Source organism: Lissotriton vulgaris, chromosome 8 (assembly GCF_964263255.1).
Source record: "Lissotriton vulgaris chromosome 8, aLisVul1.2, whole genome shotgun sequence".
Lineage (NCBI taxonomy): Eukaryota > Metazoa > Chordata > Amphibia > Caudata > Salamandridae > Lissotriton > Lissotriton vulgaris.
Window position 1 is genome coordinate 1,533,507,052 of NC_141696.1, and position 11,518 is coordinate 1,533,518,569.

The window sequence follows — 11,518 nt, forward strand, 5'->3', positions numbered from 1 at the left end:
TTCAGCTGCAAGAACTGTGAGGCATTGGGAGGTGAGATCGTCAACAGCTATGTTCGGGTCTAGCCTAGGAAGTGAAAGCAAAGCTGATTCACAGAAGGGACCGACATCAATATTTTTGGCATCAGGGAACAAGGAGATGGCCCTCTTGGGTTGGCCAAGAGTTACAGAGTGTGAAAGTTGAAGCGAGAATGGGATGAGGTGGTGGGCAGACCAATCTACATGGATTGGGGTAGTGGTAAAAGCATGCCTGCTTTAGAAATAACAAGGTCCAGGATTGCGCCCTTAGAGTGGGTTAATTCAGTGCAGTGTTGGATAAGATCGTTTGCAGAGAGGAAGGTGGCCAGTGAGTTCGCAGAGGAGTCTTGCGGTACGCCCCAGTGGAGATTGAAGTCACCCACGAAGGTCTGATTGTCACTTTGTGAGTATTGGTCGCTGATGAAGTCAGTGAGATCTTCTATGAACGAAGGGCCACTACGAGGCGGGCGGTAAATGATATGGAATCTGAGCGGTGAACGGTGTTGCAATTGAAGCTCAAGAGAAAGGCATTCAAAGGTGTGAGAGGAGCTGATTGGAGAAGCCTTAAGTTGGAGGGCGTTTCTAAAGATGACTGCAACACCTCCCCCCGTGTTGTCAGTTCTGTCATTCCTAAATATGGAATAACCTGTGGGTAATAGGAGATCAAACATAGAGTCAGAGGTATCTTTGAACCAGGTCTCTGTGAGGAAGAGCATGTCAAGTTTGTGAAGGGTGATGGTATCGGAGATTTCAAGTTTGTGTTTTACTGCAGATCTGCAGTTGTGAAGCAGACAGCGCAGCTCTGTCAAGACTGTTTTGGTGACGGGGGCACTTGGGCTCTGAAGGGTGATCGGGATATTGTACTTTTGCGGGGGTGCTCGGGGGGGTTTAGGTGGATGCTTTGTTCTGACAGAGGTGATGGTCGGAAAAGTGTAGATAGTGGGGTTGCTAGGGTATGCAGGTTGAAGAAGGGTGGCGTTCAGGGGCTTGTGTAAGTTAACGACGTTTGCAGACGAAAGGTTGAGCTTGGCTGTATTGGGGTGAGGGGCGAGGTGCATCTCATGGGAAGTTGGGAGGGAGTAGAGGTGCATGGAGGGGTGGAGATCTTAGAGCATAAAAGTGAAATGGCAGCTGTAAGCTGGGAGATGGAGGTAATCAGAGAGCCTAGCGTATTTTCCAGTGAGAATGAGGCAGAGCACGGAAGGTTGGGTGGCTCGATTGAAACAAGGGGGGGTGGAATTGGTAGTGGAAGGCAGGGAGAGGTGGGGGGACAGGAGGTGAGTTGGGGTGTGGGGTTCACAGGTGGGGAAAGGCGGAGGTTGAGAGCGGGAGTAAGTGAATTGGAGGTTAAGGGAGAGTTGTCATTGTTGGTGTTGCACGAGGGAGAGGAATTAAGGACAAATTTAGAGGGAGAAAGGTGCGGAACACGGCGGTAGGGAAGTAGGAGGGGGAGGCCTGTGTGGCGTCATGGGAATGTAGGAGGTTTGGGAGGAAAAGAGGTGCAGTGGTTGTGGAGATCCTGTCAGTTAGGAGAGGTGGCAGTGAGGGAACGGTCAACTGGCAGAGTGGGGGGGGGGGGGGTTGAGAGAAAGGGAAGTTGACCAAAGGAAGTGGTTCTGCTGGGCCCGAGGGAGGGAGATGGAAGGGGTTACTAGGAGGGGAAAGGGGGTAGTGCAGCAGTACTGGAGGAGTAGGAGGGAGGAGAGAGATGCAGTGGGAATGTGGCGAGAACGGGGTGAATGGCGAGGGGATGAAGGGGTGGAGAGGAGGGATGGAAGGAGGGATAAGGGGAGCATAGGGAAAGTTAATTGGGGTAGAGGGTTGGAGTAGAGGTGGACTAAAAAGGGGGGTGATGGGAAGAAGTATGGGGGAGGAGAAGAGATTGGAGTATTGTGATAGTGCAGATGGGACAAGGAGCGTATTAGCTAGTGGTAAGGCTGAAGTAATGTGGGAGGGGACATACTGTAAGGGGGGAGGAATAGGAGATGAGGTAAGTTGGGGGGGGAGGGAAGAGGGCCGACCTGTGTTTCTCGAGAGTGCAGCCAATTGGAGTGAGGTGGGGTCGGCGGAGGAGAAAGGGAGTAATGGGTGGAGCTGGAAGGAGAGTCAGGGGGAAACCCGGTTGCAGAGGAGGGGAGTAAGGAGGGGAAGAGGTGGTCAAAGAGCGAGAGGTAGGTGCAGGGGCGCAACTAGGTCTTAATTTCGGGGGGGGGGGCTGACATGGCAGATGAAGGGGCGTGGCTAATGTAAATCAATGGGGCGGAGCTAAAATGGCAGATAATCAGGATCGGTTAATGCTCAGGTCAAGCTGAGAAAAAATGTGGTGAATTCTGCATTTGAAACTGGACAACAATTAAAGCACACATTTTTGTTAGTTTGATGCATTGCCCCCCAAAACCCATACTCGCCCTGAATCTTAAAATTACCCCTGGCACACCAAAACACATACTCACGCTGAACCCTAAAATTAGCCCCCTCACACCCTAAAACCCATACCCGCCCTGAAATCTATAATTACCCCTGGCACCCCAAAACCCATACCCACCCCACACCCTAAAATTACCCCCTGGCACCCCAAAAAACAATACCACCCTGAACCCTAAAATCACCCCCCTGGAGCCCCAAAACCCATACCCGCCCTGAACCTTAAATTACCCCTGGCACCCCAAAAACCATACCCATGCTGAACCATAAATTCCCCCCTTGTCCCCCAAACCCACCCTGAACCTTAAAATTACCCCAGGCACCCCAAAACCCATACCCATGCTGAACCATAAATTCCCATCTGGCACCCCATAACCTATACCCACCCTGAACCCAAAAATAGCCCCCTGACATCCCAAACCCACACCTGCCCTAAACCCTAAAATTACCCCTGGCACTTTAAAACACATACCCACGCTGAACCCTAAAATTAATCCCCTGGCACCTCAAAACCCACACCCACCCTGAACCTTAAAATTACCCCTGGCACCCCAAACCCCATACCCATGCTGAACCATAAATGCCCCCCGGCAACCCATAACCAACACCCTCCCTGAACCATAAATTCCCCCCTGGCACCCCATAACCCATACCCACCCTAAACCCTAAAATTGCCCCCTGACACCCCAAAACCCACACCTGCCCTGAACCCTAAAATTACCCCTGGCACACCAAAACACATACCCACGCTGAACCCTAAAATGTTCCCTGGCACCCCATAACCCATACCCACCCTGAACCCTAAAATAGCCCCCTGACATCCCAAAACCCACACCTGCCCTGAACCCTAAAATTACCCCTGGCACACAAAAACACATACCCACGCTGAACCCTAAAATGTCCCCTGGCACCCCAAAACCCATACTCACCTTGAACCCTAAAATTGCCCCCTGGAACCCCAAAACCCATACCCGCTCAGAACCCTAAAATTACCCCCTGGCACCCCAATCCGTAACCCACCCTGAACCATAAAAGTACTCACTGGCACCCTAAAACCCACACCCACCCTGAACTCTAAAATTACCCACTACCACCACAAAAAAAAATGAACACTACAAACTTACACTACATTTGCATATTTGTAGGGGACTGTCCTCTTTGACGTTTCTATGTATGTAAGTCAAGAACAACATTCAAAGTAACCTAGACATGCAGGCAGTAGGTAATGCTGTACTGAAAAATGCATTAAAGTTACTGGGACTTACATAAATAAAAAACTGCTGCCTGCTCCTCTGATACTATACTGTGGAGGCTGGCTGATCAGCAGCACTGTGTCCTGGCATCCAGTCCCTCGAAGGTCTCAGAGTAGATAGGTGGGGGTCAAATGGCTCCTGGATTCTCCTTGCCTGGGCCTCCTCTGCTTCTTCCCTGGTGCCCTTGGATGCGAAAATAGAAAGATCCATGGCCCTGTTCACCATTTATCTGGTGAGCAGCGCCTTGGATGTGAATTCCATCCAAGTACACAGACAGCAGGGGCAAAGGGATGGCCAGTGCAGGTGATGCTTTTCCTTTGTAAATGAATTCCTGCTGGCGTCATAGCCCAGGGGTTGCTGTCTGCGCACTTGTATGAAATACACATCTATACAAGTGCACAGACAGCACCCCATGGGCTATGACGCCAGCAGAAATTCCTTTACAAAGGAAAAGCATCACCTTAACTGGCCAGCCCTTTCCCCCTGCTGTGCACTTCACACCCCATGCTCACAAGCGATCAAGTGCTTAGGTGAAATCCCTGCCTTCAGGCAAGGATTTCACCTCGCGGCGCCACCGTAAAGGAAAACAAGAGGTGGGGGCAGGAGGTCACTCACTGAAGCAGAGGCTGGCTGGCTCGGGCTGCTGGGCCTCTCAGAAAGCATTAAAAAAATCATTCTCCGATCGGATGCTATCTTGCACCATTTCAGTGCGAGTAATCTTAGCCCGGGCAGAGGAGGCGACGGGGGGGGCTGAAGCCCGGTGAGCCCAATGGGTGTTGCGCGCCTGGGTAGGTGTCTTTGCCTTGGATCATGACAGTACCGTTGTTATAGAGTGAGATAGTGAGGTAGCCATTGAAGCACTCAGAGGGGGAAATTTTTAGTTGTTTCCCATACGGGATAGAGGAGGAGGAGGTGACGTTAAGGGAATTGTAAAAACTGTTGGACCAAGAGGGGGTGTCGCGAGTGAAGAAAATGAAATCGTTTTTGAGCCTCCCAAGACAACCATTGTAAAATTGATCAACAAAGAGGGAGTCCGGGAAACGTTCAATAGTGTTATGCTTCAATCGTTTTATTGTAGCTTTAGTCTGGTCGGGAGGATAAATGATTTTGTAGCAATTGGCTCCAGACTTAACTCGAGAGGTGGCCATGTTGGGAAGATGAGGCGAAGAAGGGTGGGGGAGAGATGAGAGGGGTGTTACTGGGAAAGCCTCTTTTTTTATGCGTTTTTATATATCGCGGACTTTACCCGAAGGTGTCAGTTAGGGCTGCCACCGTTAATTAGGAAAAATACGCTTTGCTTTGCTGAAAGAGCCAAGAGCTGATAGGTTGTAGTGAATAAAAGCTCGGACAAGTGACGACTTGTTATTTTCCCACCAGAGGAATCACAAGGAAGCAAGTGTCCCACCGGGGATCAGAACAACGGTGAGTAATGTTTTATACAGGATCTTGTTCTTTTTTTTTTTTTATTGCAAGACAGTGTACAGATGAGGTAGCAACAAATACAAGTTGCAATAAATGCAGTAAAAGATAAGACAAAGGCGAATAATAAAAAAAGATAGTAATGAAAGTTTTTTAATCTATCTTTACAGAACCAGTCATCATGAAACTTGCTTCTCGACCTCTCGAGGCTGTGGGGGCATGGTTGCCCATATTCTGTATAACATCGGTGAAAACATAAAACAATACCAGTGTAAAATGTATCAGTGATGTAAAGAATATGATCCCTCCCTGAAAAACAGGGAGCAGTGCCTCTGACTGAGGCATCTCACACGCACACATGCATTCACATAGATCGTATTGAATGCTTCCATTCGCTCAATCTCAAAATCATTTATTTTCCTCAACATTTTTTTTGGGGGTTGTAAATTCCTTTTTCCTGACCTGGGTCCACCGGTTCAATAAACTGATTTACCGAGTACCCTGATTCTAGTGGACTCAACCAAGTCTCTAGGAATCCCGCTAGATAAGGAATTAAACATGCAAACTCACATCAACACAATGGCAAAAAGTGCCGCTGCAATCTGAGCTATCTAAGAAAATATAAACTGTTCATCAGTACATCTGACCTTAAAAACAACAGTCCAGGCTTTTGTCATTTCAAAGATTAAGTAAGGATGCACAACAACTCCCCTAAAAGCTTGCCTCAATGCAGCAGCTACACTCATAACAGGATCTACAAAATTTGACCACATCACTCCACACCTGAAAGTGCTCACATGGCTGCCTTACTAAGCTAGAATCCAACTTAAGATGGCATGTATCACACACAGGGTGGTATACTACAAAACACCACTTTACCTTGTCTATACAATTATGATATCTGGAGGCAGCAGATCCGGAGCTCCGGAGATCTTTTACTGAAACCAGCATTCTTCCGTAAGAAGACAACATACGATAGAGCATTCTTGTGAGCTGCACCAAGAATTTGGAATTAGCGCCTTCCAAATATTAGAAGAATCACATCCTCTTCACGATTCAAAAAGGAAGACTTTTCTTATGAGCAACTCCTCCCATAACTAACAGCGGACGCTACTAGGGTTCTGTCGGAGACCAACAAACAATCTCTTGAACTTCTACAATCGTCTGTTTCAGTAGCCTACATTATGCAGGATAATTGACTTACCAATTTTAATGCCAGTGAAACTTTGGATGACACATTCCAGATCACTGTCATTGATTTAGCTCTATATCCTATAACCAATTCTGTTTGATACATTCAGTCTCTGCACTACATGACAGGGGATTTGGCAATAGACAGTTACCTCTAAAACGCCACATGGTGTATTTGACAAGACATGTTGAGCTGATTTCTAGTAATCATCAGTATGTGGATTATTTGTAAGTTTAATGACCTTCCACGGTTAGATTGAATAATTATGACTCGCAGTCTGCTTAAAGGACTTGTATGATTACAGAAGTTGAATATTGATGAACTGTGAGATGATCTAATACCCAATATTGTGCCTTGTTTGTGCATAGAAAACACTGAATAAATAAATTATGCATCCACTGTGGAGATCTGTGTTTTGTCCTGTGGTCACAGGTTAGAATCTCGTTGGATCCATTCAGCTTTTCACCTTTCTGAGGCTGATAAAATGAATACCATTTTGGTAGGTAACAAAAAACATCTGTTATCTGTCAATAGTGCCAGTAAGCCCTAAATGTTTAGGTTTACTTACTTTACACCGAGTTGGCCTTTTCGTCACTCTATTCCGTCACCAAGTAATCTCTAGTCTGTTACTCTAGTTGGTGCCTTCAACAATACCAAATGACTCTTCCCAGCTTGTGTCAGTGTCCATGGAGCTACTTAACAATCTCCCCTTTTTAGCATTTGTAGGCTCATTTTCTTACTCCCTGACCAGCCTTAGATTCCATTACACCTATAATTTTATCATCTTGTTTCACCCGTTACCCTATGCACACATTACCCTATGCCTCAACTAACCTTTTGACTGTCTATCAGTAAGACGCCAGAGATTTGGTGGCCTCTCTTTCAGATTTCTCACACCAAAGGCTTGGAATGCCATACCACTTTATTTGCAACATCTGATGCCACATTTCTTGTATAGAAAACTATTGAGGGAGAGGATGTGGCACAATAGCCAGAGCTGCTGACCTTGGAGCTGGGGAACCAGATTCGAGTCTCGGCGTCGGCTCAACATCCTGTGATTATGGGCAAATCACTTAATCGCCCGTGCCTACCAAACAAACATTGGCATAGCCAATAGGTCTCGCCTTTGGAATCTTATAATATTTTAGTTATGCTTTACATTATCGTGGGTGAAAGCTAACATATTTATTAGGCATATTATAGAACTGCATTGACACCTGTGGTGTCACTCATACATACACACATAAAACACACAGAGTCACTGACTAAGAAGACAGAGAGATACACAACACTAAAAGTGCGACAGACAAAGACATACCCCACTGATGCAGAACACCGATATACTCGCAACATCGCTGTCAGACAGAGCCACACACCACACACTGCTTCATTTGCACATCCAATGAGAGAGAACACAAAAACCATCACTGATACAGACACACCCGAATACATCACAGACAAAGATTTGTGTACACACTCTCATCTCTAATACATAGAACCGTGCAATACACCTACACAAGTGTCACAGACACACGTACACACAGCATCTCATAAACCAACACACATCATTGACACACAGCTACACAATACAGTGCTACTGAAACCGATACAACAATACGCTTCCAGCGTAACTGATCGTAACACACAATAACTGAACTTGCATAATATTATAGCGAGCAATAACACAGGCACAGCATCACCAACAGGCACACAACGCAGTACATTACACACAACCACACAGTTACAGACCATGACTGAACAAAACAGGCTCTTTGATACAAACACACCTGCACACACACTATATAGCTGACAATGACACAAACTGCACACAGAGCAGAACCAAGGAAAACAAGCACACTTATATAAACCTCAAGAGACACAGGCACAAAACGCGAGTAGCATCACTGACAGTAACGCAGTCACCATTCTGACAGGCTGCCCCGGGACACCAAAGGTGGCTACCTGCGAGGGCGGCCATCCTTAGTGCCATAGGATGGCACGGACCTTAAGCGAGCGGTCTAGTGGTTGGCTGACTAGGTGGTCAGCCACTGGGCAACCTGGGATTCCCCCCACGCGTGAGATCATTTCCTGTCCTGGGGGAGAGGGGGGAGGGCTATATAGCCCGGGGGACGAGGGTCTGGCGTCCTCTTTTGTTCTTGTGCAGCGGCGTGCAGACCCTCGACCCCCCTCACCTCCGAAGAAGCCCGCAGCGCGGACCCGGACTGCCCGGCGTTCTTTTGTGTAAGGTGAGTAATTGTGCGATGGGATGAGAGGGGGAAGGCTGGGGGAGGGGGGGGCGCGGGGCTTGCACGGTGGTGAGAGCTGGGTGCGCTTCCAGCATCGCGCTTTGCGGAAGAAAGGTTTTGGGCAGCTTCAAGCTTTAGTTGCATCTGCGGCGTGTTTTGGCGCTACTTGTTTAAAAAAAAAAAAAAAAAAAGGGAGGAGAGGTGTGGGGGCGCTTTAGGTGAATTCGGTGTTTGGGGCGCTGCTTTGGTCCAGGAGTTCAAGGGGTGTGAGCACTTCGAGAGGAGGTGCCCTGCGGTGCCTGGGGAGGGGGGGCGCATGTGAGGGAGGTGGGGGGCGCTCCTTTACTGCGCCAGGAGTGGCGGGACATCCCGGTCGCCCCCAACGGAGAGTGCGCCAGCTCGCTCTCAGAGTTTACAGACTGATAAACTAATAGAAATATTGATCCTTGTCTCTTTCCGCACCCACTGCCAGTATACAATAGTTGCCACGTGCTGCGAGAGTGTTTTTTCCGGTCTCAGGGACGAGACCCCCACTAGCATCTGGTTTGCAGGTACTGAGTAGTACACGGGTGGTGTGTGCCTCTGTGCGCATAACGCACAATGCATACAGTGCCTCGTATTGTGCAGGGCCGTGTGCGCACCCCCCTTAGCCGTGGGTAGTGTTGCAGCTTTGGTGGGCAGCGGGGTTGGTTTTGGGCATTACCAAGTTGGGTGGGGGTCTGGGGTAGAGCTTCGTGCGCGTGCTCTGGCTTTTGGGGTTTTTTGGCGCTAAGGGATGGGATGGTGACGGGGCGGGCGGGTCTCAGAATGCGGCTCCCTGGAATGCAGCCTGCTGGGGGGGTGGGGGGGAGGGGCGGCAGGAGGGCCGGCGGAGATGTGGTTTCGCGCCCTGGGGGGTGGGGGGGCGGGTTAGGAATGGCCTTGCCGAGGGCACGTGGGGGGGCTGCTCGCGCCTGGCACCTTCGGGCCGGGGCGGGGGAGGGGTTTTCGGAATGCGGCCTGCGCGGCGGGCCTGTGGTGGGAGACAGTGCTGCTCGCTAAAATGCGCTTCGACTCCGCGTCACGGGAAGTAAGCGCTAGATAAATAATTGCAATACAGTATGATAACTGCGTTCAATCATGCTTTGAAATAAGAAGCTCTACGGAAGGTTGCATAATGAAGTAGTGTTTTACTGTAAAAAAAAAAAAAAAAATCTAACACACGTGGAAACATTAGTGGTAGGTATTATATTTGCATAAGAATTTGATGCACGTTTTGACATTCTTAGATATTTATGAATGCCGCATTCACCTCTGTTTGCATATTCGTTGATTGGCTGGGTTCCCTTGGGGGAGGTTTCGCAGATTGGATTAATTTATGGAACAGGAGGTCAGGGATGGCATTAGCAAGGGAGCGGGTATGGGTGCTGTAGTTGGGGCAGGCAAGGATAGGCGCAACGTGCATTGGTGTTGGGGGGGGGGGGGGAGACTCACATGTTGTTTTGTCTTTATGCAGGATGGCGTCACGGATGGAGGATTCACAGCCCACCCAGGGAGTTGCGCAGGTGGTGGGGTTTCTTAAAGGGGCATGTTTGGTGCACACCCTCGTGGGGAATGACTGCTGAAGGTTTAGGCGAGGCTTAGGATTAAGGTCGGGGGGGGAGGTCAGCTGGGTTAAGGGGCAGGGTGGGGGGGGCATGGGGGCATCTCATCATGTGTTTTATTTTACAGACATATTAAGGCACAAGGTCTCGGGACTGTCAACAGGGACAGCATAGGTAAACGGTTGGCTTACTGGGGTCAGTAGCCACATGGAAAATAAAATAAAAGAATGTTGGAGGCACGTTCCTAATTTGGGTTTTCTCTTGCAGAGAGGAGTAGTGGAGCAATATAAGCTCGGGGTGGACCTGTGGACCGGATTGGCGAGCAGCAGAGCAAGAGTTGGGTTGTCTGGTCTGGAGTTCGCTCGCACGCGCGCAGTCACCGCTGTTGCAGCACTCAAAGTAAGTAAGAAGGGCTGGGTCGGGATCGGTGATGGACCCGTGTAGGGGAGCGCATATCACGCCAACGCAGAAGACGTTGCTCATTGTCTTTTATCCTACTATTCTCAGATTTTGAACGGATTGTTGAACATGGAAAGCCAGGGATCCCCATCGCTATTCTCTCAGATGTCGCAGGTGGAAGACTCGCTGCCTGATGCAAGCCAAACACCACAGTGGGCGGCCTTCATGCGGATGGCCAAGAGGAAGGGTTTAGCCTGGGTCGAGGGGCTCTTGAAGGAGGCGGAAGAGGATGATTCTGGGGTCATCTGCGAGGCTCCTTTGTCCGAGGTTGAATCGCAAGAGGCGGGGCCAACTAGATTTTCCAAACGGGCTAAGAAACAAACATCCAAAGAGTTCCCGCCTGACCCTCCAGCAGCCAAGAGCAAAGCTGTGATCGCACATATAGAGCCTCCGCCCAGGCACGCATTGCCTGGTGCGTCACCGGGCGTCTCATCAGGAAAAGGCAGAGCTGTGCCCGCACAAATGGAGCCCCCGCCGAGAAACTCTTTGCCGGGGGCGGCACAGGCCGCTTCTAAAGAACCTGTCCCTGTCCAGCCCGTGTATGCCACTCGGGAGGACCTTGCAAGACAGTCTGATTCCCTTAAAGAATTCATGAGAGAGCTCATTGGAGCCATGGTACCACCAACACAGATTGACAAGACTGCAGGTACACCGGCGGACAACAGTGGGGGGGGCGAAGGCGGCGGCTTCTGTGTGGGTCACTCAGCCGGCGGCGGCATTGCCTTCTACGACGTCGCTCGTGCAAGTGACTAACACCCCTGCCGTGGTGGCGAGCTCTTCGACGGCGTTGGTGGGCGGTAGCATTGTGGTACCTCCTACGCCGCTGCAGCCCACCCTGCCTGTTTTGCCTGCGCCAGCCATCGTCAGCGACACGGCAGTCCCTGTGGCTGCGGGGGTGGTCACTCCCGCTCAAAACACTGGTACGTC